Source organism: Apis cerana, linkage group LG13 (genome assembly GCF_029169275.1).
Source record: "Apis cerana isolate GH-2021 linkage group LG13, AcerK_1.0, whole genome shotgun sequence".
Lineage (NCBI taxonomy): Eukaryota > Metazoa > Arthropoda > Insecta > Hymenoptera > Apidae > Apis > Apis cerana.
In genome coordinates this window covers 1,605,367-1,624,425 of record NC_083864.1, presented here as the reverse complement: position 1 = coordinate 1,624,425, position 19,059 = coordinate 1,605,367, and the positions used below count along the sequence as shown (strand labels likewise).

Genomic DNA, 19,059 nt, shown 5'->3' with positions numbered 1-19,059 from the left:
AATATTAATATTTCTTTTTTTTAATATCTAGGATTAATATTAGGATTTTTATTATTCCATTACTATTAAAATTTTGAAAAATTATTTTGCAATTTTTTATATTACTTAATTAATCATTTAGAATATATTCCAATTGTTACAAATTGTTACAAATTATAGATATGTCATATGTCATATATAAAATCGATAAATTATTTAAACATCAGTATTATTTTATTTATTTATTTTATATTTATATCACATTTATATCACAGAATAATTTAGGAATTGCATTCAATTTATTAATAAATATTAATTTAGCATTTATAATATAACATATATAACATAGAATTTAAAATATATAATAATCTACAATAATTTTGACATTTTAAAAAATTTAAAGATACGAATTATATTTTCAAATTCTAATTAACTAGGAGAAAAAATTCTAATTAACTACAGAAAAGTAAAATATCCATTTTGAATATTCACGATTTATGTTAATAAACGTAACATTAATATAACATTAGATATTTTACATTTTTCAATGATGAAAAAATTGATGAGATCGAGTATAGACTCTTCCTTATATAATAATAATCGTGCAAGAAAAACTGCGTGAAAACTAGAAATCGTGTTTCTTAATTTCTTATTCCTTTGGTTCGTCAGTCTTCTATTTTCAATGAAAAGTTTCGCCAACATCTGCGAATCAGTATTTCCGTCGGATTTTCAAGATTTCCAACGACGCCGTACCGGTAGTCCGATAAACTCGAGCGCAAAGAGCCGGAGTACGTGCACAAACGATCTCGGAACGAAAGCAGATATTAAAGTTCCCTCTTTCGAGCACTCGTGAATCTTCTAAAAGATGCAGCAAATCCAAAGGAGGAAAGAAGGGAGCGTTGCACGAAGGAAGCACGAGGGTTTCAAAGACGAAGGGAAGGTTTTTGGGGATACAAGGCTGCCACCCTTCAAAGGAAGAAGGGAAACTTGACGATTGCTCGGTCCAATTAAAGTGGCGCCTAGCGCTTGGCGATGAGTCGAGTAGTGCGTAGAAATAAAGGCAGCAGCGAAAAAAAAAAAAGGAAGAAGAGAAAGAGGGAAAATGTGCAAGAGGAAAGATCTCCTTTCTCATTTCACCTTCTTTTTTTCACTCCTTTTATGGTCCCTTTTCTCTCTCATTCTCTCTGCCTTGTCCATTGGTCGAATAAGCACCGTTGCCAGGCGACAGGAGCGCTAGCGACCCTCGAGGATGTCACGCAGGGTGCACGCAAAGAGAACGAACTTTTGACCTTTTAAGGGTGTCTCCTTGAACCGCAGCTGTACGGCCTCAACCCGACGATAGTCATATTCTCGAGGTTAATGTACCCTCTTTGAAGCACAAAATATTAGAAATGCGACTCAAGTAGATATCTATCGTTATCAAACGATTTTATATCGTTTGAATAATTGTTGATATTATATTTTTTTTCAAAAGATTTTTGTTTTTGGTCAAACAAAATAATATAATATAGTATATATTAAAGAAATATAGTAAAGTATAAATTTTAAAATGTAAAATGATATGTCATATAAATATTATATAAAGATATAATATGCTTGATATAATAAAACTTCAACAATATAAAAAAATATAAAATAATAAAATAGTATATTAAATACGATAATAATAATAATAATAATGATGATGATGATGATAATGATAATAACAATAATAATGATAACAATAACAATAACAATAATAATGATAACAATAACAATAACAACAACAATAATAATAATTTAAACTTTTTTTATTAAAGAAAAAACTATAAAAAAATAAAACTTATTATTATTGTAACTAACTTTAATATTAACTATAAAAACAACTAGCAATTATAAATGAAAATGTCACAAAATAGATAGATAATATTCTAAGAAATGATGTTTATATAAATTTTTTAATATTTATGTGAATTTATAATATTTTTTTTCAGTTTTTTGTTAATTAAATTATTTTCCAATTAGCATTTTTTCATATATTCTATTAATTTATCTCATTATATTGCAAAGTTTAAATTATTTTTTTTTATATTTACTTCATATTATATTTATATTATTTAATATAACAAAAAACTTTTCACCAAAAGTAATAAAATGAAAAATAAATTATACATTTAAATTTCTTATATTGTATTTTTATAGATTTTAACATATCTACGTAAAATTTGAATTATTATTTGTCTGTTGCATAATTCTTTATTTTAAATATTAAGAAAAAAAAGAAGATTTAGTAATTAGTTAGTTTCTTATAATAATATACAATAAAACTTCATTTATCATAATTTATCATTTATTCATAAATATGAATTATCTGAATGTACAATAATATTATTTGAACATAAATATTTTTTATTATAATATTGTATGGAAAATTTATTTGCAATGATTCAGAATAAAATTAGTATTGAAAACTATTTATATCAAACCGGATTATTCTTATATATATTTTAATAAACCTTGGTATATTTTTGTAGATCATACTATTATACTTCATTTTCATTTAGTCGTGATTAATAGAATTAATTATAATAAAATTTCTTGAATTATAATAGAATCTCTTATATAAATTAATTGGGAAACAAATCAAATTTATCGATTCAAAATTTTTTTTGCAATAAACTTTTTTTAATAGAATTATTTTTGTATTATATTTCTTTTTTGTGATATCACGATACTATGTTCCAAAAACAAAACTCTTCTGAGTTATGCTTATATTGAATCACTATATATATATATATATATTATATAAGTAAATTTTATTTTACTGAAAGAAATATGTACGTATATTATTTTTATAATATGTATGTATATTTATTTATATAAATATTTGATATATTTACATGTAATATTGTAATAGGAAATATATTGTTATTTAGAATGTTTATTTTTAACATTTTGTAATAAAATAATATTTTTTATTTTTAATAAAATTTATAGATCTGAACAATATTTGATAATAATTTTTATTAACTAACTAGTATAAGTTATCAATTCATTTTTTATTAATTATGCATAAATGTTAATAATTTGTATTTCTTTCTTTTCTTTTAATTACATTTCGTACTTTTTCCGGCATTGTTTTATTTCTGTATTTTTGGATTATTTTGCCAAATATTCAAAATTTTTTCTTTAAATCAGCGAACGTAATAACAATAACAAATGTATATAAGTGTTTTATGAATATATAAATATTCACTTGATTAAAATTTCATTCAATTAAAATTTATTACGCATTGGCATTCTATCACTTATAAGTTATATTATATCACTATATTATATGATAATATAATAAATATATTGTATAAATATATTATACATAGGTAATATTCCATAATAAAAAATAATAAAATATTATTTATATATAATATATAAATTATTAATATGTGTTCGCGTACATTTATTGTCCACGAGATTTATGAACAGCTTATTCGAAAAAATTCCTCATATGGAAATTCTTTTTTTTATTTGAGAAGACTGCCATTTTTAAGAAGAATTTAATCAATACTTATAATTACATATTTTTGATATACTTCAAAAATTCCGCTTCTGCTTGAAGCGGAATTCGATCCTAAGAATGACATACTCGAGACTTAATTGACAACCAACATCATAGTTCGAGGAAATCTATAATAAATATATTTTAATCAATGCCTAATTATTATATCTATTTTGATATCTTTATACATTGATCATCAATTTAATTCAAACAATTTTCCTATAATTTGGGAATGTTATGAAACAAGCACTGACCGAGATATTGATTATTATCGTGCTCCTCTGTGATCTCAATTGAACTAGGAGAGATTTTTTAAGAACACAAGCCTCATTTTGGAAGAATCTAATTAGCATTCGTTGTGAATACGTAATATTCCTGTTGCCGGATAAATAGATAACAACACATAGTAGTCTGATGATTACCCGTAGCATTATGAAAAATATCTAATTAATATTTCATCGTGAACGTTTTAACTGCCAAATATGACAAATAAATACTTTCTCTTTAACTAGACATAATGATCTAATTATTGGACATACGCAATTAATGTGATATTGTAACAGATTCAATTTTCATTCAATTCAATTCACACGTACACTATATTTGTAATACAATCCACTTAAGAAAATACAAATAGTCACAAGCACCAGCTTTACAAGCACCACACACATACACATGTATAGTTTAGTTAAAAAAAATATTCGACATATATATATACATGTACTTAATAACTTTATAACAAGCATACTATTGCGGACGCGAACATATACATACATTAGTAATTATATTTGTAAAATATATTAATAATTAATAAAATTTTCAATTAAATTTCGTTCAAACCTTTGAAAAATATGAAAAATATTGAAAATTGTGAATAGTCATAATCTTTTGATTTGGATTATAACATTCACATAAATATTTTAAAGAAATATTAAAAATTCAATTTTGTTTAAATTACATTATATATAAAGGTTATATATAAAAATATTATAAAAATATATAAATTATTGGAAAAGATAACTCGATATGAATAAATTTTTTTTGTAATATTAATAATATTAAAATAAATTCAAAATTATTAAGATAAATCGTTTGATTTCTGAGAAATTCTTAATTTCTGAAAAAAAGAAGTAACATTAAATGTTGAAAGTGAGCTGTGTCTAATCTGAAAGCATACATTTAGGAGCATATGTGTGATATTGTAAGAAATTCGATAGTAAGGATACGCTTCAAAAATAAATAAATATAAAATATGGAATTTTTTTTTAGAAATAATTATCAATAGTAAGATTTTTTCGATTGATATTTTTTAATTTTCATATGCTTTAACTCTCATCGAAAATGTCGATTAATACTGATCATTAAAAAAAACAAGAAAAGCGAAGATAATAGTTCACAAAACGATCTGGATGCGACTCTTTTTTTATTTTCTTCCCGCATTTTTTACCGTTATTATTTGAATTTTAATTTTAGTAATATGTTAATTTATACATATTAATAATAAATTTATAATATGTTAATTTGTTTATATGTTAATTTTAGAATTCGAATTTTAATAAATTTTAATAAATTCGAATTCTACTATTGTTAATTATAAATATATTAACTATTGTTAATTTGTATATATAACATATAAAGAATGTTTATTCTTTTATTTTGTGTGAAAAATAATTCTAATATTATCCATTTCTTTCGTTCCATATATATATTTGCACGTTATCCCAAATACTTTATAGCAATTCTTCTATTTTCATCTCCTAGTATGTTTTCCTGCTTTGTAAGCACGCACATATACCTGGACACGTATGAGTACGCATTTTCGTGCGATTGTCTTTCTCCCTCTGCGTTTGCGTACTTTTGCGGGCGAAATACGCCCCAGGGATCCCGTACTATTGTTCCATCTTGCCTCTTCCTCGATTCTTTTCTTATTTCTTCAATCTCCTCACCCTTCTTTCCCTTCTTCCCTTCTTTTCATTTTTATGTCCTCCCTTACTGCTATTTTACCTTTTTGCCATCACCTTTCCGCTTTTGTGCCTTTCTCTCTTCTCTTTTCTGTCTTTTAGCAATCTTACTCCCAAGCCATCTTTTTCATCGCTCATTCCTAAAAACAACCAACTATGTACTACGTAGTTACTTCTATTGTTTTTATTACACCACGCACAGGTAAACATCTATTTATTTGATACTTCTTATTGTTCTGAGATTTGAAATGATTCAAATAATTAAATTTGTAATTCGCATATATGTCATTCCTTTTTTCCATTTTTTTATTTTTCCGCATGTTTTACAAATGTTAACACGAAACGAGAAATATTGTAAAATTTTTATTTTAATTTTTTAAGATTATTAAGAAACAATTAAAAGTTTACATCTTACATAGTATTAATATATTCGTTGGATATTTTCAGAAGATTACTCTCAGAAGTAAAGTTAATTAAAAAAATATAAACTGGTATATAAAAATATCAATTGAAACTTATATATTAATATATTTTACATCATCATTCTAGATCACAAATAAATAAAAAGAACATCCAATTAAGAATACTGATTTTTAAAAATATTATAAATATTACAAAATGCAATAAAATATAAAATGATTGTATATAATGACAATAGGACTGGTGTTAAATGTAAAAGAAAAATTGGAAAACTTTTTATCTTTATTTGTTAGAACATTTCATGGCGCGATTGTATTGAGTTAATAGATAATTTAATAGAAAAATTGAGTTAATAAAAAACCACGATGCAAATATTCATCGATTTTGAATGTATTAACATATTATCATCTAGTAAAATAAAATTACGCTTTATTTAAATTAACATTTATTAACAGGTAACATAAAATTATACTTAAAATTTTTCAGATGATTTTGATTTTGAGTACATCTATAAAAATTAAATTTTTGATAAAATCTTAATAAAATAATAAAAGAAAATTAATATTTTTTGGATTTATTAATTTAATGATCTATTTATTTATCTTCTTAAAAAACGTTCAAAAAAATAAATAATTAATAAAAAATAATTATAAAATAATTATAAATTTTGTAATAAATAGAAATAAATAGAAAACAAAATTAAACTCTTATTTTTGCATATTTATGAAATTTTACATATATGTAAATGAATGTTTTACTCACTTTTCTAACTTTAAAAAAATATTAAATTTCTAATTTTCCAATTTTTTTCTATTTTTTAAAGATAAAACTATTCATTTCTCAATGTTTATTTTCTTTTTATTTTTGAAATAAATAAAAAATTTTCACATTAGTTTTAGTTTCTAGTTTTAAATAGTTTATATTAAATATTCATTATTCAATTTAAACTTCTATATTATCATAGGGGCATTTTGTTAAATTCAATAAATTTAAATATAAATTTAAATATAATATTAATAAAATGAAATTTCGTTGACTATACATGATATTTTCTATAGTATAACAATATGAAATTATCTAGTAATTATCTAATTGAACTTACAATTAATCAACTAACATATTATGTGCTGTTATATTTGTTTTAATTGATCATCTCTTATATGCATTGAATACAATTCTAACATTAAATATAGCGATCAAATTGCCATAGAGTACATTGATTATTGCAAAATAAATTTTATAAATGCTATTAAATACTATAAAATGTTACTCGTATTATAAGAAAATAATGATTTTATAATAATGGCAATATTGTTGCAATTATGCTTTCATTTTATAGAAATTGTAATCTTGTAACTTTTATAAATTGCTTAAATTGCTACAATTGCTTAAATTATTTATAACATAATGAATAAATCTTAACTATATTATTATATATATATATACTATTACTAAATCTTAACTATATTATTATATATATATATATATATATATATATATATATATTATTATATATATATAGTTTATTCTATTTTTTTAGATTACCTTATATTATTATTAGAAAAAAAAGATATTTTCCATTAACTTTATATTATAATTATAGTTAGCAATTCCAACTTTTCAATAGTTCATCAGTTTATAGAAATATTTAGAATCTGACAGAAAATCAATATTCAATATTACTTAATTGACTAGCACTGTTGATTATTTCAAATTCAAATTTTCTTTTTCGTTTTTTTTTTTAATTCAGTTTTAATACAATTGTATTTTGCAATCGTTTGCGTTTGTCTCAAATATGTTTCAGATATCCTGTCAATATCTATTTGGATTCAAAAAGAAAAGGAAAATTATGAAATAGCTTTGTCAAAAAAATTTTTAACTCTTAGCAGATGAAAATTTTTTTGTATATTTATATTTTTTGTATATTTTCTAGATTCAATGTATTTTAATACAATTCAAGATTATATACTAAAAAATTAAATGTTTTTAAAACATAATAAAAGTTATTATCTTAATGTTCGAAAAAAATTAAAAAATATATATTTTTATTTTATTAGCCTCAAAAATTTGTAAGCAAATACTTTTTTTTAAAATAATTTTAATATATATCTATTTTAACTTAAACATTTAAAGATTAATATATAATTGCTAAAAAATGTAAATAGATTAATTATATTAAAAAAAAAATATTGGAATAAATAATTTATTATGGAAAATGTTTACAAATATTTTTAAATTTATTATAACACTTTTTTAAATCTAAAAAAAATATATATTAATGCTATTCAAATACATTTATTTTTCTTTTCATACGAGATTATACAATTTATATACATATAGAAGAAAAAATAATTCATCACAAAAAAAATATTAAACACATATATTCATAAAAACTATATTAAAAAAGCAACAAACCTATATTAAAAAAGCAACAAAAGTTACAAATTGATAGTAAAAAGATTAAAAAATTAAGAAACTTACGTTTAAAATTAATGATTTATAAACGAGAGTATACATACCAATTCAAGATTTATATATTTTCAACTATTCTTGTTTTGCATTAAAAATGTATATGTTATATGTTCTCTTGTAATAATTTTATATATACATATTTATTTATATGCAAAATATTCATTTTAGTGTTTATATATGATTTTATTATTATATATGATATATGATCTTTATAAATATTAGAAATAAAATAAATGTTTCAAATGAAAGTTTTATAATATAAGGAGAATTATAATATGGTTAATAATATGGTTTTGAAATATTTAGTGAGAATTCTATAAAGAATCATAATTCAATTTTTAAATTTTATTTATTTTTATATTTAATTTTTAAATTTTAGAATTTTTAATTTTTCATTGCATATTTTTATAAATAATATCGAGACGTACAGTATATTGTATATTTATTATTTTTCATAAGCTTAATAGCTAAAAAGTATAAGCATAATTTTTTTACTTTTCATAATTTTTTATTAAGTTACTAATTTTCAAAGTTTACATGACACCAGTATTAACATTAGCCAAAATATATTATGAAAAAATTATTCGATCGAATTTTGTATATCATAATGACTTTAAAAAGAATCAATTTTGTATATGCACGCTTATACATTAAAATAATATAATCTAAATAATTTATATTTTATATATGTGTGTAATATATAATAATAATAAAATAAATAATCTATAGATACGATATTATAAATAAATTATCTATATTAATATATACTATAAATAATATACTATAAATATATTATCATGATATTATAAATGAATTATTATTTATTGAATGTTATAGGTTTTTTTTACTAATAAAAAATAATATAATTTTGATTTTTTTGTATCTTAATTCATAAACTTCTTTATAATAAAATAATAAATGTATTATAAAAATTATTTAATTATTTAATTGTAACATAAAAATTATATCTAACACATAAAAATTTTAATAAAAAATTTTTAATTTTATGTTTTATTTCTAATGTTATAATATTTAATAATGAATCGTCTCTTTGAAAATTTATGTTTCATACTTGTAGTTTTAAAGAGAATTATATTTATCTTACTCTCAAAAAATTTTCCAAAATTCAAAATTTTAAATCTTATATTTTATTTCAACATCGTCTATATAATTCGCCTTTTTGATAAAAAAATTTATACTTCTTTCTATACTTACGATTTTCAAAGAATATTAATAGAAAGTTGGATGCCTACTTTACTCTCGAAAATTCTTTTAAAGAAAAATCTCAAATTTTTATTTATCTATTTTTTATTCCTAACGGCAGCGTTATTCCAATAGCTTTAACAGTATTATTCCACATAATTCACCTCTTTCATAGAAAATTTATGTTTCCTTCTGTACTTGTAGTTTCAGAAAACATTAATAAAAAACTGCGCTTGTGATTATTTTATTTTCGAAAATTTTTTCAAAGAAAAATTTTAACTGATCACGATTTCCTTTTCGGTTCTCGATTTAATTCTCATTTCTACTTTATTTTATCATTTTTTGCGATGATTGCTGTGCGATTTTCTCGATAAAGCCCATGATCTTCCCGTATGAAATGCCCTTAACTTATACCGTTTCGAACATAAAATTCGAATATCTTCACGATACATTCTTGTATCAACGACACAATTTTACTTCGAAACTTTGTACGTACACAGTGACGTGTTGATACATATATATACTTTAATGGAGAATGCAGCTAGATGCAGCACCGATGCGATTGTATTTGTATAGCGTTCTACCAACTGGTAGGATTTTACGACTTACGTGCTACGCTGCTCGCTTTATGTTTACGTCCTATACGTTATGCCCTCGTAACTTCTTCCAAGCGTGTCGATTGCACTGTCGAAACTTCCAGCTTCGAAGCATCAGCGATATTTACGAAGAAAGGTAGAGCAGTTTAGTTAATAGATAAAATCAGGGAATGATGAAGAAGAATTAAACAATGATAAGTAAATAGTAAAAGATAGAGATAAAATTCGTTTTTGTTATTTGCGATTTTTAATAGTGAACAAAAATTATTTTCTATATTAATATATGGAATAACAGAAAAAAGTAATGAGATTATTAAAAATACAATATATACAACCATAGAAGTATTTATATTTGTAAAAAAGTATAAGTAGAAAAATTTAATTTTTTAAATTAATTTTTTTAATTTTTTATTTTTAATAAAATTGATTTTATTTTTAATGAAAGTTTGTAAGTGTATAGAGCATAATGGATTATAAGGTAAATTTTTAGTCGAACATTACTTTAAGGAGATAAAATCAATGTTCAAAGTTTTAACACTTTTTCATTATTTTTAATATAATTTTATAATATTGGCAGAAAATAAATCAAAATTTTAAATTATAAAATATTTAATTTTTAATTCTTTATCATACTATTGAAAAAAATTTTCAGATGAAATTGTTTTTAAAATTTAGGAGATGTTAAAATTTTGGGAAAATTGATTTCATTCGACGAAAAGTTTGTTCCATTATGCTCCACATGCAAAGTTTAATAAAATAAAAAAAAAATTTTTAATAAAATGAATTTTCTTATATAAAATATTTTCTTAATATAAAATATGAATATTTCTCAGAACAACTATAAATAGTTATATAAGAATGCAACTTTTTTATTTCTTATTTTAGTAAATAATTTCTAAAAAAATTCAATATAAGATTTACAAAATTTGTTTAAACATTGTCCTATTTAAATGATATTTAGTTGCTTTTTATTTATATACTTTAAATTATTTAATTTAATTACTTGAAATTGTTTATTTTTTAATTTCATCGAATCGAAAAAGATCCGTTGGTGCTAAATTAGAAATAGATTGACTAAATTAGGATATTTAAATAAGAAATTTTTTTTTTAAAAACGTTATTAATATGTATACAAATATTTTATCTTATAACGACTCAATTTTTATCTCAAGTTTATATACATCAACAATAATTTTTAGCCAAAAAAAGAATTCTTTTATGAAAATAATTATTAAAAAGAAGAAATATTTCGCTAAAGATAATATTTTGAACAATTTTCTTTCCTAATATTTGTTTTTTTTTTCAGTATATTTTTTCATATATGCAAAAATATATTTTTAACATCATATATATATTAAATATTATATATTTTTTGATTGATTTAGATTAAGATTGATTTGACTTAAATTTAAATTAGATTGAATATACATTCTTAAGATATTTCACGGAGCATACTTTTTAACAAATTGATATGTTTTTAAAATTATATTAAATATAAATTGCGGATATCTATGCAAATTTACATTTTTATAAATATAACTAATAGCAGAAGAAAAGTTAAAACGAAATCTGTTTCATCCATTAAATATCATAATATGTATTTTAATTTTATCTTTTTATTTTCATCTGTTTTAATTTTCACGTTTCATTTCTATTTGAATTTTATATTTTTTTGTCATGTATATATTATAATAATTTTTCTATATTCTTTCTTCTCTTCCATAATTTACTTATTAATAATTATAAAAAATTTTTATAACTAAAAAATATTTTATAAAAAATATTCATAAAATAGAAAATTATTGTACTATATTACAATATTATAATAAAATTATAAAATAATGTTATAATAAAAAATTATAATAAAATAAATTAATTATTTCATCATCGATCATAAAAGAAAATTATTCAAACAATTTGGTTTGAACAATATATTTAGAATCATTAAAATTGCTGTTATAATCCTAATAATTAATAACTATAATTAATATTAATAACTATAATTAATAACTACATCTTATATTAATCTATTATTTTAATACATATTTTATGAAATGATAAAATAATATGCGAGTTTCTATTTGAATCTGAATTGAATTTATTATAACAAATTTTTAATAAATTTTATCTTCATTAAAACTGTTAAAACTTTTATTAAAAATTGATCATAGAAATTTCAAGAATAATATATCATAAGCGATAATATCATATAAGAATATATATGCACATAAATTCTGTATTAACATTCCATTTTCTCCTATAATTTAAATCATGAAGCATCTCTACACAATCTAGAACATTGTCTTTATCTAAGGGTAGGAACCCTTACGATCGAGCGAAGCCTGCGCTTTACCATTCAGTTCCCTTGGGATACTTTCAGTGAGTCTGGGTTCCTGATAAGTTACCGCCTATTCCTTTTCTTCCCTCAAAGACTTTCTCGAGGGAATGCGTTTCATCATCTTTGAAACACGTACCGAATTATGAAAATGTACAGATCTTTGACCATCTTGTAGCGACTATCCGGGGAAATCGATTCACAAACAACGATAAAAAAGCGAAAGAGAATAAAATGCGTAGACTACACGCACGGTTTATTCAAATTGTACTCTGCATTTGAGGATGAATTTCAATGGAAGTTATGATATATATACACATAAGCAATATTTCATATGACAGAAATGTTTGTACTTTAAGTTTTTTTTTTCAATTTAAACATTTTTTTTTTGATCGAAACACACTTTTGTCATAAAAGTTTAAAAAAAATTATTGTTTAAAAATATGATAAATTAAAAAAAAATATTTAATAATACATGGAATTATTATATATATATTTACATATTCTTTCATTTTTATTTTAAAAATACATATTTATATTTTTTATATTATTTTTTAAAAATATTATATAATTGTTTCAAAAATATTTAATCATATATTCATACGGTTCATTATCCATATATATAAAATTATTCTATAATGATAAAATATAATATAATCATATATTTATCTCAGAATGATAAATATATTCATACTATTTAATTTTTTTGTATTTGATTAAAATAAAAAATTTAAATTTGTAAAAAATTATAAATTTATTATTTCTATAAAAAATTTTATATTATTTAATGTAAACATAGAAAATATTTTTAAATAAAATATTGTATTGAAATAATTATTATTTATGGAAATTAATATATTAATTTTTATTCCTAAAATAGAAATATATGGTATGTAATAATATTATCCATTATTAATAATTATTAATAATCATGAAACTGAGATAAAAATTAAAATCTATAAGAAAACAATTATTTTTTTTTTTACATTATGAAATTCTTTACAGAATTATTAGCTATATTTAATATGCATATTGTAGTATTACACTTATATTTATATTATGAATAATATTTTCATTATGAATAAGTGAAAGGATGTTAATATATTCATAGCATACCTTCGGAAGGTCAATTCTAGAAATCAAAACAAATATAAAAATTAATATATAAAAATGTTGATTAAAATTTGTTTAATAAATTATAAACAATTAAGTTTATGTTAAATAAAAATAAGATAGCATAATATTGCAAGAAAAACAGCAATCTTATTTTATCTGAGTCTTATTTTTGTATTATTTAATGTAAAGTTTAATAAATATAATAAATAAACTCAATTTATTATTAATTATATATATTTATTTATTATTAATTATATTTTTATATCATATTATATCATATCATTAATCATATTTTTATATTATATCAATTTTTATGTTTCTTTCGACATCATAAATCAATCCTTCAAATATAACACTCTGTACAACTTAAAAAATAAAAAATTATTATAACTAAATATTAAATAATATAATATATATTTATAAGTAAAAATAATGCTTTCTTAAAGAAATTTATAAAATTAAAAATGATACAAAAAATAGTTTGCTTATTCTTTATATAAACAAAAGAGAATCTAGTTTTATAAAGTCTAGGAATTGTCTATTACTTTGTCTATGAACATTGTCATATCACGTGATTCAGATCCTGTTCTAGACAAGTATACTGACATTTTAAATTAATTCTAAAAATGAAATAGCTAATTAATATGATTTGCGCAAAATCTATTAATAATATTAAAAGATGGAATAAAAGAATAATTATTTATAATAATTATCATTAATTAAAATTACATCAAAATTAAAATATTATATCAAAACTTTTTTATGATATTAAAATATTTTTAATCTAATAATATAAATTTTTTTCAATTAGATACTAAAGAAAAAAATTTTATATTAAAAAAAGAATAAAAATTTACAATTATTTTTTTTATATCTGTTAATGAAAGCGATCATATGGAATATAGATAATTTATTTCATAATTTTATATATATTATTTCAATTTTATTAATTAAATTTATTTTTAATAAAATAATTCAGAAATTCGATCATTTACTACAAGTCAATAATCAGAGTTATTTAAAGAAAACCTCCGTCAAGCTTGTTATCCTGTGAAACAGGCGCGCAATTCGACGTTACCTTGCTCATCGAGAGTATTCCACCTCCACAGAGAATCCCGAGGGAATCAGAAGGATTGGTATCGTTAGAGAAGCATTCTGAATCTTCTCCTGACTGCCTGATACAATATTCCCGGATTTTCGAGCAAATCAGCAGTTTTTCTAGCAGATTATCTTGCTAGCACATCTGGTATATTAGTGAATTTCTAACCTAACTAACATTATATCTATATGTATATATTCTGATACTTCCAATATCGATAACTATTTAGATTATATAAGACAAAAGAATTTCTTAGAAAAGAATGAAATTTCAACGACCAGAAACACTTTTATATTCGGAAACGATACAAAGTTATCGACAGATCATGCTGAACGAGGTTAAGTTCATTGATTTCCAGCTACGATTCCTTTCTACGAATTGTCCTTCGACATTCTCGTCTTTCACTCTGCAAATTATGCTGGTTCGTTACATCAAAAGCATTTTCATCGGTCTCCGTACACCTCGTTATGAACAGGAGAACATGAGGCTGGTGAAGCATTTGTGGCCTACATCGATATTACAGTGACACAGAAATGTTTATCGATTTTATACTACCGCTCTGCGCTTGCTCACGATAAAATAATTCTTTTTTCGATAGTGATATGAGCTTGTAAATATTTGAGAATGTAAATATTTTTTTCTGTTAATATTCATTTTTGATTATATTTTTATACATTAGGCGAAATAAAAAACTAAAAATTGTATGATTAAAGATTACTTTTTTTAATAATGAAGAAAATTTAATTAGATTTCATTATATACAAGATGAATAACTATGAGCAAAAAGTATCATTCAATAGAATGTCAACATAAATATGCTAATGATTTTTTGAGGAAATAGCAAAAACTATAAAAAATTAGAAAATAAATTTTCTTTATTATATTTTAGTTAAATTAGAAAAATATTTTTCTTTGATAGCTGTAATAATTGTTCGAATGGATCTGTTTTATCGTAATTGCATTTGACTATTAATATTTTTTTAAATCAAGAAGACTTGAATATTTTTCAATTCTTACAGATATTTGCATTTTTAAATTTCTGTTTAGAGTACTTTAATATATCTTAATTGTTTAAATATTTTACATTAAGTTATCGCTATAATTATTATAATCAATTATCACAATCTGAATTTACTATGACTTTAATTTTTGAATATTCTTTCCATTTATTTTCTAATTCAATCTTACTCTTTGAAGCTGAAATACAAAACTATATATATTATTGGATGCCCTTTTCATGTTAAATACATAAAGATTTCATCATAAGATTTATTACTTTATCCAAAATAAAATAATATTTAAAAATTTACCTAAAATTTAATAAAAAAAATAATTGAATTTAATTTTTAATTTTTAAAGTGCTATTTTTTTGTTTTTTTTTAAACAAAATATTTTTTATTCTTTAATTTTTATTTTTATATATTATCAATTCTAATATTTTTTTCTCAGTTTTATTTAGTTTAAAAATTTATTAATATTTCAAAATGAAAATATAAAATAATATGTCTATAATATAAATGATATAAATTAGAAATATTTGTATAAAATGATAATTTTTTTAAATTTATTTAAGATCTAATTCAAGTTTCTTTATCTAAAATTATTTTTATATTTATATAAAAAATATCATTCTTTGCTGAAAATAAAAATTAAATTATAAAAGTTGATGAATAAAAATTTTAAAAATCAATGAAAATAATAATTTTTAAATGATTTATTATATTATAAAAAATTTATTCAATAAATTTAGATTATGACATTAATATTAATTAAATATTACTTTTAGGATGTAACTTTTGATCATTATTAGAAATCATGAATAACAAAAAAGAGTTACATTATATATTTTATTTTTCACTTTGTAATATAAGTAATACAAATTTATAGTACAGTTTTCTTGCTAGTTAATTCAAAGATAATTCCATTAGTTAAGAATAAAATCGAATCATACAAATTTTAAATCATCATTTTTGAAATAAATTATTCCTGCAGTTATACTATGTTTCAAATGTATTCTAAAAATTTTAATAATTTAATTTGAATCTTTTCTGAAATGAAAAAAAATATCTTTTTGTAATATTGAATATTTTTCATGGAAAAAATATAAGTTATTTTGTATGTGTGCGTGTGTGTGTGTATTTTCTTATCGATAAGATTTATATTATTTATATTATTGAATTTTTTTAAATTCAAATAAAAAATACGAAATGTTTTAATATATTTAAGATTATGTTCACAATAGATAGTTGAAAATAAATGTTTTTAGAATGCATTTAAAATATGAAATGAATTTAAAATTATATTTATGGACTTTAATACAAATCCAAATTAAATTTAGATAAAATCATTAATAAAATTTCTATGAATAGTCCAATTTCCAATTTTTTCAATTTTTTTTCATCATAATCTATTTTCAAAAGCTGATATCGCTAAGATCTGAAATAATGATAATAAATAAAAAAAATTATATTTGAAAAATTAAGATGATTAGTTTTTTCTTATTTTTGTTTTCAACTTAATTTTCTTTTCATTTTTCTTTTTTTCTTTCTTATCTAGATTTATTTTTGACTCTATAGTTATTGAAGATTTTGATTGAAATAATTTTTTACATTTATTTTCATTTAAATAGAGGAAAAATCCATTGGTCAATAATACTGATTTCTGGACCAAAGTGAGAGCAGGATCTCATTATATCGAGAATATCCCACAGGCAAAGTTCTTTCGAAAGATTTTCAACTTTCCCTTGAACATGGCCTCCTAGTCGTGAGGGAAATTCGTGTTCTAGTATCGGGAATTTTCTCGTTCGAAGGCAATTTTATTCTCTATATTGCTAAGTTGCCCTAGGTCGGGAAAAACGTATACAGCTTCTTTCAGTGATTTTATTTGTTGATATGTGTTAGTTTCTTGACCGAAAAACATTGCTTTTCCATGGGGAAAACCTGCACTAGTAGTGAATATCTATCCTTCGGGATAACCTATAACGAAACCTCTTAACTTACCTGTTATCCTGCCACTGACATGTTTGTATTTTTCAACAAAAGATTTTTCCTAGAAAAAAAAAAAAATATTTCACCACAATATAGGAAATGAATTGTCTATTAATTGAATTTTAATTTAAGCTTACTCATATTAAAAAGCACATTACGTATTTCAATTGATATTTTTGTTCGTAAGTGGATTAAATATGTTTCAGGACAAAATGAAAAAAATAAATAATAATCATGATGATAATAGATAAGTGAAAATACATATAGAAATTTATAAATGAATATTGTAATTATAATATCATATTGATATTAATTAATATAGTATAAGAAAGTACTATTTTAGTTTTAATTTCAATTAAATCTATCTACATTTTTCATCGATTAAACACAAAATAGTAATAATAATGAACAATATTAATAAAAAAGATAAATAGAATAATTTATATATTATATTGAAATATAAAAAATATATTAGGATGTATTAGGATAATATATTTTTTATTAATAATTTATTAAATATACATATAGTTTTATTATAGTTTCATTATTACACGATTTAGTTCATTACACATTAAAAATTGAAAAAATTATCGCAAACGTACTATATACCAAAAAATATATTATGAAATATTAACAATAAAAGAAGATATTGTCAGTATCATATAAAGATTTTATAGGATATTTCGTAAAGTTATAATCTTTGATAATCATTTCAAGAATCTTTTTATCGATATCATTTGATCGATATTAATTTCATTGATATTTTTTATTCAACAATTTCATCATTCGACATTCATTTTATTAATATTGATTTTGCATTTATATATTTATTATATTATATATCGTTATTAATAATTTTTCAATAATTAATTTATATAGAAACTCTTTAATAATAATAATAATTTTATATATAAAAAATAAAAATAAAATATAAATATAAAATCAATATTGATTTAAGTATCAACGAACTTATTATTAATTATTTCCATGTAAAGATAAATGAAAAATTTCGTCAAAATTAGTGTCAGTCAAATAATATTTACAAAAAATATCGACATGGTAATATATCGGTAAAATAATTATTGGCTATCATACATTGATTTATTCCGTAATTGATGGTATAACTCAAAAAGAAATAATTTTATATGAAAAAAATTTATTCTATATTTTTTCTTATTTTCATGTATTTATTTATACATCGATAATACATCGATGTATAATAATATATATATATTTATTATTTTATATCGATAATTCATTTACATAATTGGGAAATTTTATTTAAAAATTTCATTTAAATATTTTTCAAACTTAACTTGAAAATGAAATCTCAAATGAATAAATTTTATTATATAT

The 19,059-nt window shown here is 20.7% G+C and overlaps 1 protein-coding gene across 4 annotated transcripts in view; it reads right to left on the bottom strand.

Moving 5' to 3' along the window:
- The window catches only part of LOC114577416 (uncharacterized), a 285,863-nt gene that overhangs the window by 145,901 nt on the left and 120,903 nt on the right, over window positions 1-19,059 (bottom strand). For 2 of the 4 annotated variants that reach the window (XR_009832298.1, XM_062083465.1), the window contains one exon: window positions 17,716-17,764. The exons of 1 other annotated variant lie outside the window; for it this stretch is intronic. The gene's annotated coding sequence lies outside the window, so the exon portion shown is untranslated. Of the gene's footprint in view, window positions 1-16,553; window positions 17,765-19,059 lie in introns of those variants that run through there. One more of the 4 variants, XR_009832297.1, reaches the window with a different exon arrangement.